At 43.5% G+C, this 14,342-nt stretch overlaps 1 protein-coding gene across 1 annotated transcript in view; it reads right to left on the bottom strand.

The window, feature by feature from the left end:
- The window catches only part of ADGRE3 (adhesion G protein-coupled receptor E3), a 247,176-nt gene that overhangs the window by 102,911 nt on the left and 129,923 nt on the right, over positions 1–14,342 (bottom strand). The gene's annotated exons all lie outside the window — the stretch shown is intronic.

Genomic DNA, 14,342 nt, shown 5'->3' with positions numbered 1-14,342 from the left:
TATCCAAGGAAACTCAAGACACATATTGAAAACTACAAAAGATTGTTGAAAGAAATTAGAAACCCTAAATATATCATAAGACATCCTATGTTCATAGACTGGAGAGTTCATATTGTTAAGGTTCATATTGTTAAGATGGCAGTAGTCCCCAAAGTGGTCTACAGATTCAGTGCAAGCCATATCAAAATTCTGACATCATTAAATTAATTTTTTGGGAGAAATGGAAAGCTCATCCTAAAATTCATAGGGAATTACGAGTGGCCTGGCTATGCAAAGCAATCTTGAAAATGAAAAACAAATTCAGAGGAGTTACAATTCCTCATTTCAAAACTTACTACCAACCTATGTTCCAGCCACTCTGGGGTCCATGTGTTTGTGGTCAGCATACAGTTAACTTCTTCCACCTGGTGGGAGTTTTATTATCAGGAAAACAACTCAAAGATACAGCTCAGATTATTATATATACCCTTGAGGAGGAACTCAAGTCCTTGGCTTTGTTTTCTGGCTAAACTATTATTATTTTGTCTTGCTTGACCCTTTTCCTTTCTTTCAGCATTCTCCCCCTTCTCTTATTAAATTTGCTCTTTGGAACTCCGGGAAGGCCTAGGAGGCTAAAGATTTTCTACAATATAAACATCAGGTGGGGGATACAGGGGTCTTTCCCCTGTAAAGTCCCCATGGGTTCTGCTTGGTTTGATATGGACTGAATATTAGATGATACCAAAATAGTCTCAACTTTTGAAGCGTGGTATTGGTATTATGGTTACACGGGACAATGTCCTGATTCTGGATGATTCATGCTGAAATATTTAATGGTGAAGTGTCATGATATTTTCAACTTTCAAATGGTTCAGAAAAAAATTATACATCTACATGCAGTCAGTTCTGCTATAATGCTTGTTTGAAAACATGATATTTTTCTGGGTATTGATAAATTTGGAAACAATTTGAACATAATGTAAATTTCATGTTTGCTTATGTGCAATTTCATCAGCAAGGCACACAAGAGAAACAGGAGTTAACTGCAGAAAACTGCACCCAGGTGAACCTAGCTGCTCAGAAATACACAAAACACATGCGCACAGCTCAAGACACTGCCAGCTCATTCAGTGCCTCTCAGGTGTTATGAAGGATCCCAATATCCATCTGGGTTCTGACTTTCTGTCTGATTTTAGGTAACTCTCCCTCCACCTCTTCATTATAACTCACAAGTGTCAATCCTTCTGATGATCACTTCTACAAGCAAAGGACAGGCCTCTTTCAAGGTAAAGTGCTCTGTTTCTTGTAGTGCTTTTGTATTTCTTAATCATTCAATATATGTAAGATGCTGTTTTATTAGATTCCTTTTTTTTAAATGTCAGTGACAAGTTTTGAGAGTTGAACCCCACCCAATCCCATTTTTCCCATAAGCCCTGTGGCTTTCACTGTGTGATTATGCACAATATTGGTTAGGAACACCTATGAAAAAATCTTGTTTAAAAGCAAACTTCCCTGGAGGGGGCAAGTTCCAGCCCACTGGCTGAAACTCATTATGTTCAACCACGTGACCTTCTGCCCTGTTGTCACTCAGGGAAAGGGGGTGGGTTCTCATGAACTGTCCAATCAGGGGCGCAGCACGAGAAGGTGGGTGGGGCAACACTTAGCCGACCACTTAAAGGCTCCTGTAGGTGCTCAGCGTCAAGTTTCATTTGCTCTCCCGGGTGCCAGGTGTGTCTCTGTAGCGTATATGATGCTGTGAACTACAGAGGCGGCAGGAGTGGAACGGAGGACCCCAGGGGGACCCCAGAAGCCAGGAAATGGTGAGTTGAGGGGCCAGGTGTCCCAGGACAGGGAGGAGGGGTTGAGTCGGAACCTGCCACTGTGGGACCCGGACCCTGCTGCGGTCAACTCCGGAGTCTGCAGACCGAAGTCCGCCCGGGGCTCAGCTCAGACCTAAGCCCCCTCCAGCTCTCAGCGCGGGGGCTGGGCCAGCAGCCGAGACTTCGGGCGTCCTGTCCCATCACTGTGCGTGGTGACTTTGGCCCCGGAGCCTCTCTGGGCAGCTCTGCACCCGCAACCCGTCTCTCCTCAGATTGTGCATTGACCTCGGGTAGAGTCTTCAGACTCTGTGTCTGGACTTTAAGTGTGGGTGGAGCTTTTGTCTGTGGGGACCCCCGTGCCAGTTTTCTCCCCAAGAGGACCCGTTTTCTCCTGAGTTTTCCAAATGTTTGGGGAAGCAGAGTCTCAAATCCACGAACCTGTCGCCCCAGCCTAGCTCTTCCTAGGGCTGGCATTAAATCCATAAATTCCAGGTCCCTCCCCGCCTTCCCAAAGCCAACTGCGTCTCTAATTCACAGTATCATTATCAACTATTTGTCCTCCGTGGTGCATGTCAGACGCCGTATTTTTCTTTCCAGGGCAGAAAATTTATGTGTTCATTTATTTAATAATAAAATCTGGGCTTCCCTGGTGGCGCAGTGGTTGGGAGTCCGCCTGCCGATGCAGGGGACGCGGGTTCGTGCCCCGGTCTGGGAAGATCCCCCATGCCGCGGAGCGGCTGTGCCCGTGAGCCATGGCCGCTGAACCTGCGCGTCCGGAGCCTGTTGCTCCGCAACGGGAGAGGCCACAACAGTGAGAGGCCCGCGTACCGCAAAACAAACAAACAAAACAAAATAATAAAATCAATAGTATTATTAATGGAAATAAAAATTATTTAATGCTCACCATATATCAGGGACTGTGCAGACACCTTACACAGATCTCATTTAATCCTAACATGCAATAAATATTAAGCTCACTTTTTAGAAGCAAACATTGAAGGATCCAAGAAGTTAAATCCTTACACAGGGTCCCACAGCCCCTCTTTGGCAGAGGGGGATGCAGAATTTTGTCATTTTCCCACAGCCAATGAGTGGCTCATGTTTAAAGGTGTAGTTTTTGGTTTTCCTCTCTTTACCATGAGAGGAAAGCAGAGAATAATCACCTGTATCTAGGCTGTGTGAAACCGTTGGGTGTCTCCCCCCAGAGTCTTTCCTGGGCACAGACATCCTGTATCCTATGGGAAGCCCTTGGGTGTAGCTACCCCCTGAGAAATGTTCCTGCTCCTCCATGGGTTTGTCACCCTAAAAAGTTTTATTCACTTTTTAGTCACCGTTTTACAGTAATTGTAAACTAAAGAAAGAGGTGAATTTCAGAAAAGTATAACATAACATTAGTACATTGCCTGTGTTAAAATTTGTTTCCCTTTCTTCCTGCCCTTAGCGGGTGTTTCTGAAGTCTTTTGCTTACTTTTGGGTGCTTTCGAATGTATCAGTAATTCCAGGGCTTAGGCTTGCAGAGCAGAAGTGCTCAAGTATGATTGTTTACAAAAGTTTCTTGTCATGGAAATAATAACCAGCATCATTATTTTCTGGAGTCAATAGATACTCGTGGCTTTTCTTGTTGAGCTGGCAGAATGCCTTACAATCTTCATTTTTTTTTTTCCTTCTTCATTTTTCATGAAGTGTTGTGTTGCTGTCTTTGCATTTGAAGAAACAGTCACCTCCTCCAGTTTTTACTGACTGGCTTTGGGAGAGAAACACCCTCACCATTCAACCCAGATGGATATTCTGAGCTTCTCTCAGGCTTTTTCTGTGGATGCCCACTTCATGCCTCTTGTTCCCTCTTTTGGACAGAATTCTTAAGATTCTATGCCTTTCCTTGATCCCTCACATCCAGGCTAGATGCTGTGTTTGCTTCCCCTGAAATGCTCAAGTCTGTATGTCTTCCCAATCCCACCTAGTCATGTGTGTGCTTATGAGCTACATGTGTGTGCTTACCGTGCAGTCTTGCGCTCCTCACCTGGGGGTCATGTGAGGAGCCAGACATAGGGTGGGGGTTGACGTATATGGAGCATTGGGTGTGCCCATGGCCAGTTGGAAGTGTCTGCAGGCAGAGTATCCCAAGCAGCTGGTGTGCAAGGCTCCTGATGGATTCAGTGAGCAATTAGTAGGGTGTGCAGCCCTTTTTTGGACTTCCAAGCCCTGGTTGGTGTGAGTCCTCATGACTTCCTGGTACCAGCCTTCCAGCCACTCATCCATGCTGACCCCCTTAGTATTCTTATTTATTTATTTATTTATTTTTGGCTGTGTTGGGTCTTCTTTGCTGCATGCGGGCTTTCTCTAGTTGCGGTGAGTGGGGGCTACTCTTAGTTGCAGTGCATGAGCTTCTCATTGCGGTGGCTTCTCTTGCTGCGGAGCACTGGCTCTAGGGCATGTGGACTTCAGCAGTTGTGGCTCACGGGCTCTAGAGTGCAGGCTTAGTAGTTCTGGCGCATGGGCTTAGCTGCTCCATGACTTGTAGGATCTTCCCGGACCAGGGCTCGAACCCATGTCCCCTGCATTGGCAGGCGGATTCTTAACCACTGCGCCACCAGGGAAGCCCAGTTTTGTTTTGTTTTTTAATCTACTGTGACAGGTTTTTTTGGTTTCACTTATTGTATTTAGACCACTGATGTTTAAAGTGATTATTGATATAGCTGGATTAATATCTACCATATTTTAACATTTTTTATTTGTTGCCCTTGTTCTTTGTTTCTTTTTTGTCTTCCACTTCTCTTCTGTCTTCTCTACCTTTTAGGGGATATTTTACTTGATTCCATTTTTTCTCTTCTCTTAACATATCATTATAACTTTTTTTTTTTTTTACATTTTTGGTCATTGCCCTTGAGTTTGTAGTATACATTTACAACTAATCCAACTCCTCTCTGAAGTAACACCATAGCATTTCACTGGATGTGAAAATTCTCTCCCTTGCCCCTTGTAACATTTCTGTCATTCATTTCACTCATCCAAAAGCTATAATTACTGAATATGTTGCTGCTATTATTATTATCAACAAAATGTCAGATTAATTAAGAATAACAAAAACAAATGATTTTATTATTACCTTCATTTTTTCCTTCTCTAACACTTAACCTTTATCATTTACCTTCTTCCTGATGAATTTCTTTTAACTTTTTTTTTTGCAAAGCAGGGATATTGGTGACAAATTCCCTCCATTTTTTGGAAGTCTTTATTTCTCCCTCACTTGAAAGATAATTTGCTTGACACAAAATTCTAGTTGGGTGGTTTCTCTTTCAACTCTGTGTTTCACAAAACTCTCTTTCTGCTTGCATGGTTTCTGAAAAGTCCAATTTACTTCTTATCCTTGTTTCTCTGTAGCTAAGGTTTTTTTTTTTCCCTGACTTCTTTCAAGATTTTTTTTTGTTTTTGATTTTTCTTGAGTTTGAATATATATTTCTAGGTGTGCATTTTTAGGGTTTTTATCCTGTTTGGTGACCTCTGAGCTGCCTACATCTGTATTTTGGTATCCATTATTAATTTGGGGGAAAATCTCATTATTATTTTATGTATCCTGTTTATTTCTTCTCCTTCATGTATTCCCATGTTGTATATGTTACACCTTTTTTAATTGTCCCAAAGCTCTTGGATTTCTGTTCTGTCTTTTTACCCTTTTCTTATCTTTGCATTTCAGTTCAGAAGGTTCTAGTGACAGCTCCTCAAGGTTGCCGATTCTTTTTTCTCACACATTTCCACTGTAATGATAAGGTCCCCCCAAAAAGGAATTCTTTACTTTTGTTCTGTTCTTTTGCTTTTTTAAAAAAATTTCTTTGATTTCCCTTTGGTTCTTTTTTAGAGTTTCCAGCTCTGCACATGTTACCTATCTGTTCTTGCAGGTCATCCATTATTTCCATTAGAGCACTTAGCATATGAATCATGGTTGCTTTAAATTACTGGTCTGATAATTCCAGCATATCTGCTACATCTGAGTCAGGTTCTTTTGCTTGTCCTAATCCCAGAGATGTGCTGGGGTGGTTTTTTTTCTCTCTCCCCACTTTTTGTTATTTTTTTAGGAGATGTGTTTTTTAAGTCTTTTATTGTGCCTTTTAATCTTTTGTTGAATACCAGACATGACGTACCGTGAAAAGGAACTGAGGTTTTTAGGCCTGTAGTATGAGATTTTAGGTTTATCTGACTAGGGTTTGGACTTATTATTTGCTGTGGCTGTCAGAGGCTAAAATATCTTCAGGTGTCCTTGCTTTTGTCTCCCATGTCATCTTTAGGAGTACTATAGAGACTTGTAAATGAGTTCTGAAACAAACAGCTCTGTCAGTGTTTTATACTGTTACTAGGTGTCTTCTTGATGTGGTGGTATGTTGAGGGTGGAAAGGAAATGTTTTATAGTCGCATGATTGGGTCTCAGTATGTGACCATGGACTGTGACCCTTCTGTGGTATAAGAAGGATATTTGGTCTTTGTCCATGGTTCTTAGCAAAGACCTCCTAAAGCCCTTGGAATTTCCCATGTGATAAGGGTGATAGTAGCATCTTATGTTCTAATGAGGCAACTGTTTCCAGACCCATAGATGATTTCATGATGGGGGATGGTTACCAGGAAGAACAAGCTATGATTAGAGGCTTAGAGCTTTCAGCCCAGCCCATGCTCAAGCCCCCAATGTTGAAAACTCCATCAAAACCCCTAAACCTCGGGATTCAGAGATATCTGAGTTGGTGAACACATCACTGTGCTGGGAGGCTGTCATGCCAGGAGAGGGCATGGAACCTTCCTACCCCTGCTTCCCTACTTTGCCCTGTGCACCCTTTCCATTCGGCTGTTCCTGACTTGTATCTTTTCAAATAAACTGATAATAATAAGTAAAGCATTTTTCTTAGTTCTAATATTCTATCAAATTAACAGACATGAGGGGTTATAGGGAACTTCCGAATTTGTAGTCAGCCATCCAGAAACGTGTGTGGCCTGGGCCTTGCATTTGCAGCTGGCATCTGACACGGGGGCTGTCTTGTGGTGTTGCAGCAAGGGGGACCCCTTCCTGGGCCTGAGAGTGGGCTCTTGTCTAACACTCAGAAATGAATTGTCCAAGGAGACACACATGCTGACAAAGCGAGAGATTTCACTGGGAAGGGGCGCCTGGGTGGAGAGCAGCAGGGTAGGGGAACCCAGAAGAACTGCTCTGCCACATGGCTCAAAGTCTCACGTTTTATAGTAATGGGGTTCGTTTCTGGGTTGTCTCTGGCCAATCATTCTGACTCAGGGTCCTTCCTGGTGGCACGCCCATCGCTCAGCCAAGATGGATTCCAGTGAGAAGGATTCTGGGAGGTTGGTAAGATACACGGACTGGCATCTCTTCTCTCCTTTTGACCTTTCCCGAATTCTTATGGTTGGTGGTAGCTGTTAGTTCATTCCTTACCAGAACCTCCTGTTGTAAGATAACTCATTGCAAGCGGTTACTATCGTGTCTGGCCAGGGTGGGCAGTTACGGTCAGAGGTTCCCCCAACAACAGGACTTGGCCCTTCAACTATGGAATCTGATGTTAACTTTGGTTAGTGGTAGAATTGAGTTGTAAGACACCCAGTTGGAACTGGGGAGCTGGTGAAGTGGTTTCGGAAAACACACCACGTATTTGCTGTTGGGGTTTAAACAAAACAAAACAAAACTCTCAACCTCACAAGTCTTTCTGAGGTCCCTCTCCCCCTCAACTTAGGTCAGGCAGAAAGGCTAGAGGGGACTCAAGTTAGCAATTTTCCCTGTTGCCAGAAAAACTTGGCTGTCTGTGCACTGATGCTGAACAGGAATATGGAGACAGGGTTTTTGGAGGAAAAGAAAGATAGCTTTTAATTCTTTGCCAGGCAAAGGGGAAAACACAGCAGGCTAGCACCTCAAGAACTGTGCTCTCACTTCCTGAGGAGTCAGAGGAGATCTTATAGGTGGGGCTCGAGGTCCGGGGGTGTATGATAAGGATCAAATCATGAAGGTCTTGCATTTTTCTTCTTCTTGCATTATTTCAAAACAGTCACAGCTGGAGTCAGGCAGCCCATCCCGGTAACTGGGCCTGTTTGTCTCTGGTTTATTGGCCTGTGACCTTCTTTCTGAAATGCAAAAAGCGACAAGGGGTGACTTGTAACAAGGGAGTGCAGGGAGCTTAAACACCAGGTGCAGGATGTAATTTACATCACACAGAGTTAGGGGGTGATAGGTGTAGGATGTAATTCACATAGTGTCAGGTAGTGATAGGTTAGCTTTGTGAAGGACAAATCTAGTTACTGACAGTACAGATTAGTACCAGTTAAAATATAGCTAGAAGTGATTAACTCTTTCAGGCCTGTTTGTTTCTTCTCTAGCCTGATCACTGTTCCCTTAACTTTCCTTGTTCTCAGGAGAGGAAAAACTTCATTTCTATTTTTGCTGCAACAAACTCCCCACTGCTGGTTCATTCCCTCCATATCAGTGGAGGAAGGGAAACGGGCGTCATTCTTGTCTGGCTGAGGACAAAACTTCAGTTTTGCTCCACTTGACAAACACCAGCTGTCTGGCCCAGGGGCCCATCCATCTCCTACTTCACCCTCCCACCACGTCAGTTAGGCACTGGAAGAACAGACTCTTTTGAGGACAGGCATTGTTAAGAGCAGAATATTGTGGGCATATTTCAAATTTTCTATTTTACTGTCTTTCCAATTTTGGAGACAGCAGTCGGCCCTGTGATTAATGGTTTGATAGATCCGAGTCGTTAATTTTAGGTTTGTTTGCTTTTTTCTGGTGAGGATTATAGGACTGTCCCCTTCTATGCTCTTTACATGCCAGATGAGAATCTAGAAGTCTGACTCCGTTTTTTTATGTTTGACTGCTGACAACTTTTAAAGCCTCATCCTTCCTTCTCCTGGTGCCCCACATCTGTACAAGATGACAAGAAGCCCTGAGTGCTTACTTCTTTGGTGCTGGTAGGAGATGAAATCCTTGGTAGCCTCTGCCTTTATGTGCAAAATCTCACACTAGTCCACCTCCTAATCTCAATTCAAACAAACAAACAAAAACCTCAGGCCAAAATTTGCAGCAACATGGATGGACCTAGAGATTCTCATACTGAGTGAAGTAAGTTGGACAGAGAAAGACAAATATCATATTATATCGCTTATATGTGGAATCTAAAAAAATGGCACAACTGAACTTATTTATAAAACAGAAATAGAGTCATAGATGTGAAAAGCAAACATGGTTACTGGGGGGAAAGGGGGGTGGGGAAGGTTAAATTGGGAGATTGGGATTGACATATACACACTAACATATATAAAATAGAGGGACTTCCCTGGTGTCCAGTGGTTAAGACTCTCCACTTCCAATGCAGGAGGCACAGGCCCTGGTCTGGGAACTAGACCCATGTGCTGCATGGTGTGGCCAAAAATTTTTTTTTAATTAAATAAAATAGATAACTAATAGGGACCTACTGTATAGCACAGGGAGCCCTACTCAGGACTCTGTAATGACCTATATGGGAAAAGAATCTAAAAAAGAGTGGATATATGTTTATGTATAATTGATTCTCTCTGCTGTACTGCAGAAACTAACACAACATTGTAAATCAACTATATTCCAAAAAAAATTAAAAAAACAAAAAACTCAGGCCAGGCTCCTTGCCTTGTTCTGTCAAGGCACTTCCCACCTGCTTAAGAGGCCTTCCCTGCCCTCCCCAGACACTTCCATTATGGAAGTAATAAACTCTTTCATACGTTCCTGGCAGTAATGTGTTGTCAATCAAACCTAGGGTACGGACCCCCCTAACACAGTAGGTTACCATAACAGTTATAGAAGGGGTAAGGTATTGTCAACTGAAAAAAAATATTCACAACCTGAAAGTTGAGAGTTATGTTTTCTTCAGTGGACATACTGAGGACTTCAAGTTTGGGAGGCAGCATCTTAAGCAACTCTGAGGAGGCGAGGGGGGAACTAGGATATATAGGAGTTTTGCAACAAAGGGCAGGTAGTAGGAACAAAAGGTTACTGTTAATAAAAGAAAACTAGGTACAGTAAGTCCCCTACATAAGAATGAGTTCTGATTCTGAGAGCACTCTCATCGGTCCGATTTGTTTGTAAGTCCAACGAAGTTAGTCTAGGTACCCAGCTAATACCATCGGCTATATGGTACTGTACTGTAATAGGTTTATAATACTTTTCACACAAATAATACATAAAAAACAAAGAATAAATAAAACATTTTAAATCTTGAAAAGTACACTAGTACAGTACAACAGCTGGCATACAGGGGCTGGCATTGAGTGAACAGGCAAGAAGAGTGACTGACTGGAGGAGAGGGAGGAGGTGGGAGATGGTAGAGCTGAAGGATCTTCAGCAATAGGAGACGGAGGGCAAGCTGCAGTTTCACTCACGCCTAACGCTCATTTGCATCTTTGAAAGTCCGCAACTTGAAGGGTTGTTTGCAGGGACTTACTGTATCTCAAGTTAAGGAATTTAGCGCTTTTCTATGTATGGGAAGATGCAAGAGTCTGGGCTCACTGAAACCATTCCTTTGATATGCACCTCAGCTATCTCGGGTCAGTATCTTGTGTTTTCACATCCTGAGCTTCCTCCGGGCTCACCGGCTCACCTTTTCGGCGCTGCAATCGCTGATGACTGTGACATCGTTTGCTTGCTGATATGGCAGGCAATATTTTATTTCTCAGTATCTTTATCAATACACTTTGCTTAATTGTTCTATTGATAAAGACTCCAGATTTTTATGTATCAATGCACGCCACCCTTTATTTTTAAAAGGTACATATGATGATGAATTTATGTAATCCATTTTTTCTAAATATTGGGTTGGCCAAAATGTTCGTTTGGGTTTTTCCATAAGGTGGACCATAACGTGGAAAAACCCAAACGAACTTTTTGACCAACCCGATAGATACATGGCTTGTTACTGTGGATGAAAAATGCTGCCTGCCATATCGATAAACAAAGGATGTTGCAGCCATCAAGTCATCAGCCATCAAGCCATCCCCAACTGTGCACCCTGAGGGGATTCAGGGTGGAAAAAAGGATACTGGCCCTAGATAGTGAAGGTGCATATCAAAGGAATGTTTTCAGTGAGCCCAGACTCTCACATCTTCCCACATGTAGAAAAGCGCTAATTCATTAACTTGAGATATCTGGTTTTCTTTAACAGTAATCTTTTGATGTTCCACTACCTATGGCAAAACTCCTGTATATCCTGGCTTCTCCCTTACGTCTTTGGAGCAGTCCCTCAGAGCTACCTGAGAGACGGCCTCCCAAGCTTGAGTCCTCAGAAAGTCCGCCAAATAAAACATAATTCTCAACTTTTATCTTGTGCATTTTTTCAGTCGATATTACTAATTTTTGCTGCCAAAACCATGAATGAAAACTCAGATTGACACCTGACAGGGCAAACAAACATATACAAATTATGTTACTTTCCAAACTGAATTTCTTCTTAAAATTTTTATCATAAAATATATTCAGGGAAAAATGTACAAAATGTTTTGTGGTAAGATTTCGTAATAATATACACATCCTTGGAATCATCATGAAGATTCTTAAATGGCCTGTGGGTAGTGGTGAGAGTGTCCTGATGTTCCCATCCCTGACTTATCTCCATCCTGCCCCATTCATGACCACTGTCCTGATTTTTTGTTTATCTACATACCCTTACCATCTAAATATTATTTTTCACTCAGCAGTGTTCTTTCAGTTTTACCTGCTTTGACCTTTCGACAATCGAGTATTAATGGAATTCCACTGAAAAGGTTTTCCGGTGGTTTCTCTGCCTGTGTTTCACACATGCTAGTGTCTGAGGCTTCAGGGCTGGTCTAGGACTGTGGGGTTCATCCTCCCACCGGAGCCAAGTGCCCCTGAGGCAAGGGGACTTTTTAAAGTACCAAATGAGTGGGGGTGGGGAGGGAGGGACAGAATTCTCCTAAAGGAAATGGTGAAAGATGAAAGTAGAACGGAACAGTCTTTTTTTTTGGGGGGGGGGCGGGGAGTGGGAGAGCTGCTCTGCGGGGATTGCGGGACTTTGGTTGCCAGACCAGGGATCCAACCCGTGCCCCCTGCAGTGGAAGCACGGAGCCCTAACCACTGGACGGCCAGGGAATTCCTGGAACAGCCTCATTATTAGTGAATAGTGAGGACACAAAAGTGTCCATGTTTGTGAAGGGTCACAGTTCTGTGCCAGGCCTCAGTGGCCTTACGGTTTGACGCTGGGTCCTTGGAGAGAACATTTCCCACCCACTGGTAGGACAAGGTCGGCTCAAAGACGCGACCTCCGACCTCCTGTCACTCAGGCACGGGAGGGCGGGGCCCTGTGAACTGTCCAAACAGGGGCGTTACCAATTATTTTATGGGGCGGTGCTGTTCCGATGACGGCGGAGGCGTGGACTGCATGCTCAGTGCCGCTGGCTATGGCAGTGGCCTCATCAGCTCTTGCTGCCCTTAAAGGCTCCAGGTGGTTATGCCGCATTCTGTGTCGCTGTGACCGGCATGCCGCGGCGGTCATGGGGTGGACAACCGGAAACTCCAGAAACTGAAAAACGGTGAGTGTGCGGGGTCGGGTGTTGGGAGAGGGAGGCGGTGGGACTGATGGAACCGGGCCTCCTGCGCGGCCAACTCCAGAGTCTGCGGACCCGAGTCAGCCGGTGGCGCGCCACACAGCCTAGGGGCTGGGTCGACAGCCGGGACCCCCGGGTGTCCTGTCCTGTCCCTGCGAACCCGAGTCTCCCCCACACGGCGCGGTGGCCATAGGGAGGGACTCGGGGCAATCGTGACTCGGTCTCTGGGGTACACGTGTGGGAGCAGCTGTGGTCTGGGGGTGTCCGGTTCCCCCTTTCTCTCCAGGGGAATCATTTTACTCTCACTTTTTAAAATGTTTGAGGAACGGGATCTCAAATCCACGACCCTGTCCCCCCAGCCTAGCTCTTCCTAGGACTGGCAATAAATCCCTAAATTTACAGATGTTTCCCCGCATTCCCAAATGCCATCTTCCCCTCGGCAGTTCATAGTATCACTATTAACTGTTTTTCTCCGTGGTGCGTTTCAAACCGATGCAGTATTTTAATTGTTTAATCATTTATCAACAGAGCCATGGATGGCTCTTTAATTTAAAGATTTATTTTTGTGCCTGTTTTACTTGAGAGGAAAGCAGAGAACCATACCTGGAATATGTTATATGGAATGCTTGCGCCTCTCCTCTCAAAATCTTCCTTGGTCACGGACATCCTATGGGAAGACCTTTGGGTGGAGGGTCCTCTTGAGAAACTTTCCTGGGTGATCTTTTTTCAGCACTGCCTCCGTTCCTGAGTTTCTCTCTTTGAAAAGATTTATTCACTTATTTGAGACTCAGTTTTTCAATAAATGTAAATTTTATTTATTCAGTAGACCTGGGGAGACAGTATAAATTTTTTCCAAAGAGGCAAGAAAGGTGAATTTTGGAAAAATATTTCATTATTACATTCTGTGTATGAAAATTTTTGTTTCCCCCTTTTTTTTTCCACCCTGAGCGGATGTAGTAATATTCTGAGGTCCTTTGGGTGATTTCCAATAGCATATCAGGACTTAGACTTGCAAAATCTGGAAGTGTTCCAATATGATTGTTTACAAATCAGTTTCTCTTTTTGGAAATAAGTCATTGACATCTTCATTTTCCGACAGGAATAGATGTTTTGGGATTTTCCTGTTTAAAAAATAAAATTGCCTTACAGTCTTCTCTCTTCCTTTACACATAAACACTGGGTTGAGTGATTTTTCTGGATTATTGAATCACTGGGTTTATGTCATTTAAATTATCAGTGGTGATCCAAAGTATTGTGCCTGGAGCAGAGGCCTGAGGCCAGTGACTCCAAACTAAAGTTCCCATCTGGAGCTGGGGGGGGGGGCGGTTTCTTTGGTCTAGATGTTTTATGTTTGAGTTCTGCATCCATGATATAGGTGCACCTGGAGTGTATTTTGTGTATTAAAAAAGCCTGTGGTCAGGAGTTCTGTCTCCTGGACAAAAAGTTTATGAATTTGGAAGTTTGAGTCGGATATTAAACTGAATCCGCCTGAGAGTTTCCTCGCGTGAGAATGTGAGGAGAGCTCGCTCCAGTGACTGCTCAGGTGTCCCTACCCTCCTTCACCAGGGACTGACCCACCTTAGGGGCTGTATCTCAACCTGGTATCTAGACCCGAAGCTTGGGAATGTGTTTAACTTTCTGAATGTGGGTTTTCGGTCTTAACTGTGGGTAAGCAGGCTTCTTACCTGAGCTGATTTGAATATTTGTGTTTCTTTTCTTTAGATGCCTTTATCTATTGGATATTTCAGTCCTTTAACTCTAGTTTCCCTTAGCAGTTTGAACTTTTATTTCCTTGGTGAGTATATGATTTTTGATTTCTTAGACTTTGAAAAATATAAGTTGATTGAAAAATATGTGTGTAAGACAAGAAAATCCTGGAACCAAACAGAATTTCTGCTCCTTTTAGGCAACAGAATCTTAAGCTGTGAGATGGGTATGTTTAGGTTCTCAGGCACATTTTTCATT

Source organism: Orcinus orca, chromosome 3 (genome assembly GCF_937001465.1).
Source record: "Orcinus orca chromosome 3, mOrcOrc1.1, whole genome shotgun sequence".
NCBI classification, from domain to species: domain Eukaryota; kingdom Metazoa; phylum Chordata; class Mammalia; order Artiodactyla; family Delphinidae; genus Orcinus; species Orcinus orca.
This window is presented reverse-complemented; position numbering and strand designations above follow the sequence as displayed.